This window comes from Ranitomeya imitator, chromosome 5 (assembly GCF_032444005.1).
Source record: "Ranitomeya imitator isolate aRanImi1 chromosome 5, aRanImi1.pri, whole genome shotgun sequence".
NCBI lineage: Eukaryota > Metazoa > Chordata > Amphibia > Anura > Dendrobatidae > Ranitomeya > Ranitomeya imitator.
Genome location: NC_091286.1, coordinates 562,100,762 through 562,112,264, shown reverse-complemented (window position 1 = coordinate 562,112,264; position 11,503 = coordinate 562,100,762).

The window sequence follows — 11,503 nt, the reverse complement described above, 5'->3', positions numbered from 1 at the left end:
TTAAGTCTTATGCTTAATGTTCTTCTGCTCTTTGTTCTGCAGCCTCTTGTTCTTCTGCTTCTCGGTCTTCCATGTTGTCGTCTCCAGGGTCGTCGTCTCCAGTGTCGTCATCTCCGCCGTCGTCGTCGTCGTCATCGGGGTGGTCTTCCGTGTCGTCGTCATCGTGGTGGTCTTCCGGGTCGTCGACGTTAGGGTCTTCAACTTGGAAATGTAGCAGAAGGTACAAGAAGGCTGAGAAAATGCCAAGAACCAGCTGATGGAACTGGAACTCGGATGGCTACCCGAAGGTTCAAGAGCCTATGGAACTACCGAGGACCAGCTGACGTTACTGGAACCCGGTTACTAAGCAGGAGGTACCCGTGCTAAAAAGCACTACCAAGGACCGCCTGACGTTGACGGAACTCGGATACCCAGAAGGAGGCACCTAAGCCAAAGGCTCTGCCCGGAACCAGCTGACGTTACTGGAACCAGGATGGGGAGCAGAAGGTACAAGAGCAAAAGACACTGCCGAGAACCAGCTGACGGTACTGGAACCCGGATGGGTAGCCGAAGGTCCAAGAGCCAATGGAACTACCGAGGACCAGCTGACGTTACTGGAACCCGGTTACTAAGCAGGAGGTACCCGTGCCTGAAAGCACTACCAAGGACCACCTGACGTTGGTGGAACTTGGATACCCAGAAGGAGGCACCTAAGCCAAAGGCTCTGCCCGGAACCAGCTGACGGTACTGGAACCAGGATGGGGAGCAGAAGGTACAAGAGCAAAAGACACTGCCGAGAACCAGCTGACGGTGCTGGAACCAGGTGGTGGACCCGAAGGCCCACAGGAGAGGAGAGAACAGCTAGGCCGCGAGGCAGCCGCAGTTACCGAACCCCAACAGTCCTACAGGGGGAGCTGGGCCTACTGGCACTACAGAACCAGCCTTGACTACCAGTTCACGCAGCCCACATAGGAAGCTCCTAAACTGGAGGCACCCTGGAGTTGGCTAACCCGACCGCACCACGACGAGGCAAGCATAGGTGTCTCAGTGAGCTTGACACAACCCGGAAACAGCTGACGGTGCTGAAACCAGGCTTGGCACGAGGGAGTACCTGTGACAAAAACACTGCCGAGAACCAGCTGGCGGTGCTGGAACCCGGATGCGTTGCCCCAGTGTGCAAGAGCCAATGGCACGACCGAGGACCAGCTGACGGTGCTGGAACCCGGTTACTAAGCTGTAGGTGCCCGCGCTTAAAAGCACTACCAAGGACCGCCTGGCGTTGGCGGAACTCGGATACCCAGGAGGAGGCACCTAAGCCAAAGGCTCGGCCCGGAACCAGCTGACGGTGCTGGAACCAGGTGGTGGACCCGAAGGTCCACAGGAGAGGAGAGAACAGCTAGGCCGCGAGGCAGCCGCAGTTACCGAACCCCAACAGTCCTACAGGGGGAGCTGGGCCTACTGGCACTACAGAACCAGCCTTGACTACCAGTTCACGCAGCCCACATAGGAAGCTCCTAAACTGGAGGCACCCTGGAGTTGGCTAACCCGACCGCACCACGACGAGGCAAGCATAGGTGTCTCAGTGAAGTTGACACAACCCGGAAACAGCTGACGGTGCTGAAACCAGGCTTGGCACGAGGGAGTACCTGTGACAAGAACACTGCCGAGAACCAGCTGGCGGTGCTGGAACCCGGATGCGTTGCCCCAGTGTGCAAGAGCCAATGGCACGACCGAGGACCAGCTGACGGTGCTGGAACCCGGTTACTAAGCTGTAGGTGCCCGCGCTTAAAAGCACTACCAAGGACCGCCTGGCGTTGGCGGAACTCGGATACCCAGGAGGAGGCACCTAAGCCAAAGGCTCGGCCCGGAACCAGCTGACGGTGCTGGAACCAGGTGGTGGACCCGAAGGTCCACAGGAGAGGAGAGAACAGCTAGGCCGCGAGGCAGCCGCAGTTACCGAACCCCAACAGTCCTACAGGGGGAGCTGGGCCTACTGGCACTACAGAACCAGCCTTGACTACCAGTTCACGCAGCCCACATAGGAAGCTCCTAAACTGGAGGCACCCTGGAGTTGGCTAACCCGACCGCACCACGACGAGGCAAGCATAGGTGTCTCAGTGAAGTTGACACAACCCGGAAACAGCTGACGGTGCTGAAACCAGGCTTGGCACGAGGGAGTACCTGTGACAAGAACACTGCCGAGAACCAGCTGGCGGTGCTGGAACCCGGATGCGTTGCCCCAGTGTGCAAGAGCCAATGGCACGACCGAGGACCAGCTGACGGTGCTGGAACCCGGTTACTAAGCTGTAGGTGCCCGCGCTTAAAAGCACTACCAAGGACCGCCTGGCGTTGGCGGAACTCGGATACCCAGGAGGAGGCACCTAAGCCAAAGGCTCGGCCCGGAACCAGCTGACGGTGCTGGAACCAGGTGGTGGACCCGAAGGTCCACAGGAGAGGAGAGAACAGCTAGGCCGCGAGGCAGCCGCAGTTACCGAACCCCAACAGTCCTACAGGGGGAGCTGGGCCTACTGGCACTACAGAACCAGCCTTGACTACCAGTTCACGCAGCCCACATAGGAAGCTCCTAAACTGGAGGCACCCTGGAGTTGGCTAACCCGACCGCACCACGACGAGGCAAGCATAGGTGTCTCAGTGAAGTTGACACAACCCGGAAACAGCTGACGGTGCTGAAACCAGGCTTGGCACGAGGGAGTACCTGTGACAAGAACACTGCCGAGAACCAGCTGGCGGTGCTGGAACCCGGATGCGTTGCCCCAGTGTGCAAGAGCCAATGGCACGACCGAGGACCAGCTGACGGTGCTGGAACCCGGTTACTAAGCTGTAGGTGCCCGCGCTTAAAAGCACTACCAAGGACCGCCTGGCGTTGGCGGAACTCGGATACCCAGGAGGAGGCACCTAAGCCAAAGGCTCGGCCCGGAACCAGCTGACGGTGCTGGAACCAGGTGGTGGACCCGAAGGTCCACAGGAGAGGAGAGAACAGCTAGGCCGCGAGGCAGCCGCAGTTACCGAACCCCAACAGTCCTACAGGGGGAGCTGGGCCTACTGGCACTACAGAACCAGCCTTGACTACCAGTTCACGCAGCCCACATAGGAAGCTCCTAAACTGGAGGCACCCTGGAGTTGGCTAACCCGACCGCACCACGACGAGGCAAGCATAGGTGTCTCAGTGAAGTTGACACAACCCGGAAACAGCTGACGGTGCTGAAACCAGGCTTGGCACGAGGGAGTACCTGTGACAAGAACACTGCCGAGAACCAGCTGGCGGTGCTGGAACCCGGATGCGTTGCCCCAGTGTGCAAGAGCCAATGGCACGACCGAGGACCAGCTGACGGTGCTGGAACCCGGTTACTAAGCTGTAGGTGCCCGCGCTTAAAAGCACTACCAAGGACCGCCTGGCGTTGGCGGAACTCGGATACCCAGGAGGAGGCACCTAAGCCAAAGGCTCGGCCCGGAACCAGCTGACGGTGCTGGAACCAGGTGGTGGACCCGAAGGTCCACAGGAGAGGAGAGAACAGCTAGGCCGCGAGGCAGCCGCAGTTACCGAACCCCAACAGTCCTACAGGGGGAGCTGGGCCTACTGGCACTACAGAACCAGCCTTGACTACCAGTTCACGCAGCCCACATAGGAAGCTCCTAAACTGGAGGCACCCTGGAGTTGGCTAACCCGACCGCACCACGACGAGGCAAGCATAGGTGTCTCAGTGAAGTTGACACAACCCGGAAACAGCTGACGGTGCTGAAACCAGGCTTGGCACGAGGGAGTACCTGTGACAAGAACACTGCCGAGAACCAGCTGGCGGTGCTGGAACCCGGATGCGTTGCCCCAGTGTGCAAGAGCCAATGGCACGACCGAGGACCAGCTGACGGTGCTGGAACCCGGTTACTAAGCTGTAGGTGCCCGCGCTTAAAAGCACTACCAAGGACCGCCTGGCGTTGGCGGAACTCGGATACCCAGGAGGAGGCACCTAAGCCAAAGGCTCGGCCCGGAACCAGCTGACGGTGCTGGAACCAGGTGGTGGACCCGAAGGTCCACAGGAGAGGAGAGAACAGCTAGGCCGCGAGGCAGCCGCAGTTACCGAACCCCAACAGTCCTACAGGGGGAGCTGGGCCTACTGGCACTACAGAACCAGCCTTGACTACCAGTTCACGCAGCCCACATAGGAAGCTCCTAAACTGGAGGCACCCTGGAGTTGGCTAACCCGACCGCACCACGACGAGGCAAGCATAGGTGTCTCAGTGAAGTTGACACAACCCGGAAACAGCTGACGGTGCTGAAACCAGGCTTGGCACGAGGGAGTACCTGTGACAAGAACACTGCCGAGAACCAGCTGGCGGTGCTGGAACCCGGATGCGTTGCCCCAGTGTGCAAGAGCCAATGGCACGACCGAGGACCAGCTGACGGTGCTGGAACCCGGTTACTAAGCTGTAGGTGCCCGCGCTTAAAAGCACTACCAAGGACCGCCTGGCGTTGGCGGAACTCGGATACCCAGGAGGAGGCACCTAAGCCAAAGGCTCGGCCCGGAACCAGCTGACGGTGCTGGAACCAGGTGGTGGACCCGAAGGTCCACAGGAGAGGAGAGAACAGCTAGGCCGCGAGGCAGCCGCAGTTACCGAACCCCAACAGTCCTACAGGGGGAGCTGGGCCTACTGGCACTACAGAACCAGCCTTGACTACCAGTTCACGCAGCCCACATAGGAAGCTCCTAAACTGGAGGCACCCTGGAGTTGGCTAACCCGACCGCACCACGACGAGGCAAGCATAGGTGTCTCAGTGAAGTTGACACAACCCGGAAACAGCTGACGGTGCTGAAACCAGGCTTGGCACGAGGGAGTACCTGTGACAAGAACACTGCCGAGAACCAGCTGGCGGTGCTGGAACCCGGATGCGTTGCCCCAGTGTGCAAGAGCCAATGGCACGACCGAGGACCAGCTGACGGTGCTGGAACCCGGTTACTAAGCTGTAGGTGCCCGCGCTTAAAAGCACTACCAAGGACCGCCTGGCGTTGGCGGAACTCGGATACCCAGGAGGAGGCACCTAAGCCAAAGGCTCGGCCCGGAACCAGCTGACGGTGCTGGAACCAGGTGGTGGACCCGAAGGTCCACAGGAGAGGAGAGAACAGCTAGGCCGCGAGGCAGCCGCAGTTACCGAACCCCAACAGTCCTACAGGGGGAGCTGGGCCTACTGGCACTACAGAACCAGCCTTGACTACCAGTTCACGCAGCCCACATAGGAAGCTCCTAAACTGGAGGCACCCTGGAGTTGGCTAACCCGACCGCACCACGACGAGGCAAGCATAGGTGTCTCAGTGAAGTTGACACAACCCGGAAACAGCTGACGGTGCTGAAACCAGGCTTGGCACGAGGGAGTACCTGTGACAAGAACACTGCCGAGAACCAGCTGGCGGTGCTGGAACCCGGATGCGTTGCCCCAGTGTGCAAGAGCCAATGGCACGACCGAGGACCAGCTGACGGTGCTGGAACCCGGTTACTAAGCTGTAGGTGCCCGCGCTTAAAAGCACTACCAAGGACCGCCTGGCGTTGGCGGAACTCGGATACCCAGGAGGAGGCACCTAAGCCAAAGGCTCGGCCCGGAACCAGCTGACGGTGCTGGAACCAGGTGGTGGACCCGAAGGTCCACAGGAGAGGAGAGAACAGCTAGGCCGCGAGGCAGCCGCAGTTACCGAACCCCAACAGTCCTACAGGGGGAGCTGGGCCTACTGGCACTACAGAACCAGCCTTGACTACCAGTTCACGCAGCCCACATAGGAAGCTCCTAAACTGGAGGCACCCTGGAGTTGGCTAACCCGACCGCACCACGACGAGGCAAGCATAGGTGTCTCAGTGAAGTTGACACAACCCGGAAACAGCTGACGGTGCTGAAACCAGGCTTGGCACGAGGGAGTACCTGTGACAAGAACACTGCCGAGAACCAGCTGGCGGTGCTGGAACCCGGATGCGTTGCCCCAGTGTGCAAGAGCCAATGGCACGACCGAGGACCAGCTGACGGTGCTGGAACCCGGTTACTAAGCTGTAGGTGCCCGCGCTTAAAAGCACTACCAAGGACCGCCTGGCGTTGGCGGAACTCGGATACCCAGGAGGAGGCACCTAAGCCAAAGGCTCGGCCCGGAACCAGCTGACGGTGCTGGAACCAGGTGGTGGACCCGAAGGTCCACAGGAGAGGAGAGAACAGCTAGGCCGCGAGGCAGCCGCAGTTACCGAACCCCAACAGTCCTACAGGGGGAGCTGGGCCTACTGGCACTACAGAACCAGCCTTGACTACCAGTTCACGCAGCCCACATAGGAAGCTCCTAAACTGGAGGCACCCTGGAGTTGGCTAACCCGACCGCACCACGACGAGGCAAGCATAGGTGTCTCAGTGAGCTTGACACAACCCGGAAACAGCTGACGGTGCTGAAACCAGGCTTGGCACGAGGGAGTACCTGTGACAAAAACACTGCCGAGAACCAGCTGGCGGTGCTGGAACCCGGATGCGTTGCCTTGCCTATTAAAGATTGTCTTCCTAGAGCCCCAACTAGCGGTGTTGGAGCAAAGGGTAAGCAGGGGGAGATGAGTGTAGGCCGAAGCCTGCACTGGAGGCAGCTTTGTGTCTGCGTTGCGTTTGCAGGACACTTTGCCGGCTACACACTGGGGGAACAGCTGGCGTTGCTGAACCCCACTAACACAATGGCGTGTGTTTTTCTCTGTGCAGCTAGCACTTGCGGGCAAAAACTAGCGATGTTAGAGCCCGTGTTGAAGCAGGAGGAGGAGGAGAGGAGCAGAGTGTAGGCCGAAGCTTAGTTGAACCAATTTCAAAGGAAACCTTTAACCCCCCCCTCAGGTGTTACAAAGTACAAGAGACACACCTTGTGCAGTATTAATGCTGCACAAGTGAAAGGTTGCTCTATTAATTTGTCTACTTGCACACGCTGAATGAAAGACATACACAATTTACCCCATTCTACAGTCAAACTGTAGTGGATGCGTGACTTGGTTTTTTGATGAGACGCAGCACAGGTGTCCAAAATAACGCCTTGGTGCTTGGAGCAGCTTCCTGAGCGTTGTTATTTGCTGTACAGGAGTCTGCGCTCTTGTGTTATCCCTTGGCAATGCCCTGTTAGCGCTGCCCATCTTATGACATCATTTCATGTTGGCCGGTGCGGTTAACGATGGCCATAAATCCCAGACCCACAGTGTCTTTTCATAAAGCCACACTGCGGTGCTGGGATTCGTGGCCTTGAGCAGTAAATATTTTGGCCGCTCACACACGTCCTTACACCTGCTTCAGACTGGGCGGCCTCTGCTGATCCCTTCTTGCATGCCGCGGCCATGAGGCTGCACAGTCTGAAGAAGGCTGAAGGAGATGAGTTAAGACAGGCGAAGATATGCACTGCTCGTGCCCATCAATCACACCCTCGCAGTCAAAATAATTAAGACAACGAGGAGCATTTTATTCAGGCAGGGCGGACGAACAGGCGCAAGTAGCCAACCAATGATGTCAGAAGACGGGAAGCGCTACCAAGGGGGGTGCTGCGTATCATTAGAAAGGAAAGTCACACCTCAGGGACAGTGGAATGGTCTCAAAGAGACACATTTTGTACGTGTTGAGTTCCACGTGGGCAAGGAGAAAACATCAGCCACCTTGTACAAATGCAGCAGTACTGCTGTACAAGGTGGCTGTTATACATAGAAACACCTGGGGGTGGGGGCCAGGCTCCCTTCAATTTCAGTTCATGTGCCTGCGTGGCGTTTGCAGGTCACGTTGCAAGCTGCACAGCAGGGGAACAGCTGGCGGTGCTGAACCCCACTAACACATTGGCTGGTGTTTTTCTCTGTGCAGCTAGCATTTCCGGGCAAAAACTAGCGGTGTTTGAGCCCAGGGTCAGCAGGAGGAGGAGGAGAGGAGCAAAGTGTAGGCCGAAGCCTGCACTGGTGGCAGCTTTTGGTCGGTTGTGCCAGCGTGGCTTGTGCTGGACACGATGCCGGCTACACAGCGGGGGAACAGCTGGCGTTGCTGAACCCCACTAACACATTGGCTGGTGTTTTTCTCTGTGCAGCTAGCATTTCCGGGCAAAAACTAGCGGTGTTTGAGCCCAGGGTCAGCAGGAGGAGGAGGAGAGGAGCAAAGTGTAGGCCGAAGCCTGCACTGGTGGCAGCTTTTGGTCGGTTGTGCCAGCGTGGCTTGTGCTGGACACGATGCCGGCTACACAGCGGGGGAACAGCTGGCGTTGCTGAACCCCACTAACACATTGGCTGGTGTTTTTCTCTGTGCAGCTAGCATTTCCGGGCAAAAACTAGCGGTGTTTGAGCCCAGGGTCAGCAGGAGGAGGAGGAGAGGAGCAAAGTGTAGGCCGAAGCCTGCACTGGTGGCAGCTTTTGGTCGGTTGTGCCAGCGTGGCTTGTGCTGGACACGATGCCGGCTACACAGCGGGGGAACAGCTGGCGTTGCTGAACCCCACTAACACATTGGCTGGTGTTTTTCTCTGTGCAGCTAGCATTTCCGGGCAAAAACTAGCGTTGTTAGAGCCCAGGGTCAGCAGGAGGAGGAGGAGAGGAGCAAAGTGTAGGCCGAAGCCTAGTTGAACCAATTTCAAAGGTTACCTTTAACCCCCCCTCAGGTGTTACAAAGAACAAGAGCCACTCCTTCTGCAGCATTAATGCTGCACAAGTAAAAGGTTGCTCTATTAATTTGTCTACTTGCACAAGCTGAATGCAACACGTAGACTATTTAGCCCATTATACTGTTTAACAGTAGTGGAGGCGTGACTTGTCTTTTTAAAGAAAAGCAGCACAGGTGTCGAAAACACCTTTTTGCATGGGCGCAGCTTCCTGAGCGTTGTTAGTTGCTGTACAGGAGTCTGCGCTCTTGTGATCCTTTGGCCATGCGCTGTGAGCGCTTCCTGTCTTATGACCTCATTTCATGTTGGCCGTTGCGGTTAGCGATGGACATGAATCCCAGACCCACAGTGTGTTTTTAAAAAATCACACTGCGGTGCTGGGATTCGTGCCCTGGTGCAGTAAATATGTTTGCCGCTCACACATGTCCTTACACCTGCTTCAGACTGGACGGCCTCATCTGATCCCTTATCGCCTGCCGAGGCCATGAGGACACCCAGTCTGAAGAAGGCGGAAGGAGATGAGTGAACACAGGCAAACATATGCACTGCACATGCCCATCAATCACACCCTCGCTGTCCAAAAAAATAAGACACCGAGGGGCGTTGTTTCGAGCAGGGGAGATGCACAGGCGCAGCCAGCTAACCAATGATGTCAAAAGACGGGCAGCGCTAACAAGGGTGGTGCTGCGTGTCATTACAAAGGAAAGTCACACCTCAGGGACATTGTAATGGTCTCTAATGAGACACATTTTGTACGTGTTGAGTTCCACGTGGGCAAGGAGAAAAAGTCAGCCACCTCGTACAAATGCAGCAGTACTGCTGTACAAGGTGGCTGTTATACATAGAAACACCTGGGGGGGTGGGGGGCAGGCTCCCTTCAATTTCAGTTCATGTGCCTGCGTGGCGTTTGCAGGTCACGTTGCAAGCTACACAGCAGGGGAACAGCTGGCGTTGCTGAACCCCACTGACACATTGACTGGTGTTTTTCTCTGTGCAGATTGCATGTCCGGGCAAAAACTAGCGGTGTTAGAGCCCAGGGTCAGCAGGAGGAGGAGGAGAGGAGCAAAGTGTAGGCCGAAGCCTGCACTGGTGGCAGCTTTTGGTCGGTTGTGCCAGCGTGGCTTGTGCTGGACACGATGCCGGCTACACAGCGGGGGAACAGCTGGCGGTGCTGAACCCCACTAACACATTGGCTGGTGTTTTTCTCTGTGCAGCTAGCATTTCCGGGCAAAAACTAGCGGTGTTTGAGCCCAGGGTCAGCAGGAGGAGTAGAGGAGCAGAGTGTAGGCCGAAGCCTAGTTGAACCAATTTCCAAGGTTACCTTTAACCCCCCCCCTCAGGTGTTGCAAGGTACAAGAGCCACACCTTGAACAGCATTAATGATGCACAAGTCAAAGGTTGCTCTATTTAATTTTGCTCCTTGCACACGCTGAATTAAACACGTACACTATTTAGCCCATTATACTGTCAAACAGTTGTGGAGGCGTGACTTGTCTTTTTAACGAGACGCAGCACAGGTGTCAAAATTTGCACCTAGGTACTGGGCGCAGATTCCTGAGCGTTGTTATTTGCTGTACAGGAGTCTGCGCTCTTGTGTTATCCCTTGGCAATACCCTGTTAGTGCAGGCCGTCTCATGACCTCATTTCATGTTGGCCGGTGCGGTTAACGATGGCCATAAATCCCAGACCCACAGTGGCTTTTCCTAAAGTCACACTGCGGTGCTGGGATTCGTGGCCTTGTGCAGTAAATATGTTCGCCGCTCACACATGTCCTTACACCTGCTTCAGACTGGGCGGCCTCAGCTGATCCCTTATCGCATGCCGCGGCCATGAGGCCGCACAGTCAGAAGAAGGCGGAAGGAGGGGAGTGAAAACAGGGGAACATATGCACTGCTCGTGCCCATCAATCACACCCTCGCAGTCAAAATATATGAGACAACGGGGGGCGTTGTGTCGGGCAGGGGGGACGCACAGGCACAGCCAGCCAACCAATGATGTCAGGAGACGGGCAGCGCTAACAATGGGGGTGCTGCGTGTCATTACAAAGGAAAGTCACACCTCAGGGACATTGTAATGGTCTCTAATGAGACACATTTTGTACGTGTTGAGTTCCACGTGGGCAAGGAGAAAAAGTCAGCCACCTCGTACAAATGCAGCAGTACTGCTGTACAAGGTGGCTGATATACATAGAAACACCTGGGGGGGTGGGGGGCAGGCTCCCTTCAATTTCAGTTCATGTGCCTGCGTGGCGTTTGCAGGTCACGTTGCAAGCTACACAGCAGGGGAACAGCTGGCGTTGCTGAACCCCACTGACACATTGACTGGTGTTTTTCTCTGTGCAGATTGCATGTCCGGGCAAAAACTAGCGGTGTTAGAGCCCAGGGTCAGCAGGAGGAGGAGGAGAGGAGCAAAGTGTAGGCCGAAGCCTGCACTGGTGGCAGCTTTTGTTCTGTTGTGCCAGCGTGGCTTGTGCTGGACACGTTGCCGACTACACAGCAGGGGAACAGCTGGCGGTGCTGAACCCCACTAACACATTGGCTGGTGTTTTTCTCTGTGCAGCTAGCATTTCCGGGCAAAAACTAGCGGTGTTTGAGCCCAGGGTCAGCAGGAGGAGTAGAGGAGCAGAGTGTAGGCCGAAGCCTAGTTGAACCAATTTCAAAGGTTACCTTTAACCCCCCCCTCAGGTGTTGCAAGGTACAAGAGCCACACCTTGAACAGCATTAATGATGCACAAGTCAAAGGTTGCTCTATTTAATTTTGCTCCTTGCACACGCTGAATTAAACACGTACACTATTTAGCCCATTATACTGTCAAACAGTTGTGGAGGCGTGACTTGTCTTTTTAACGAGACGCAGCACAGGTGTCAAAATTTGCACCTAGGTACTGG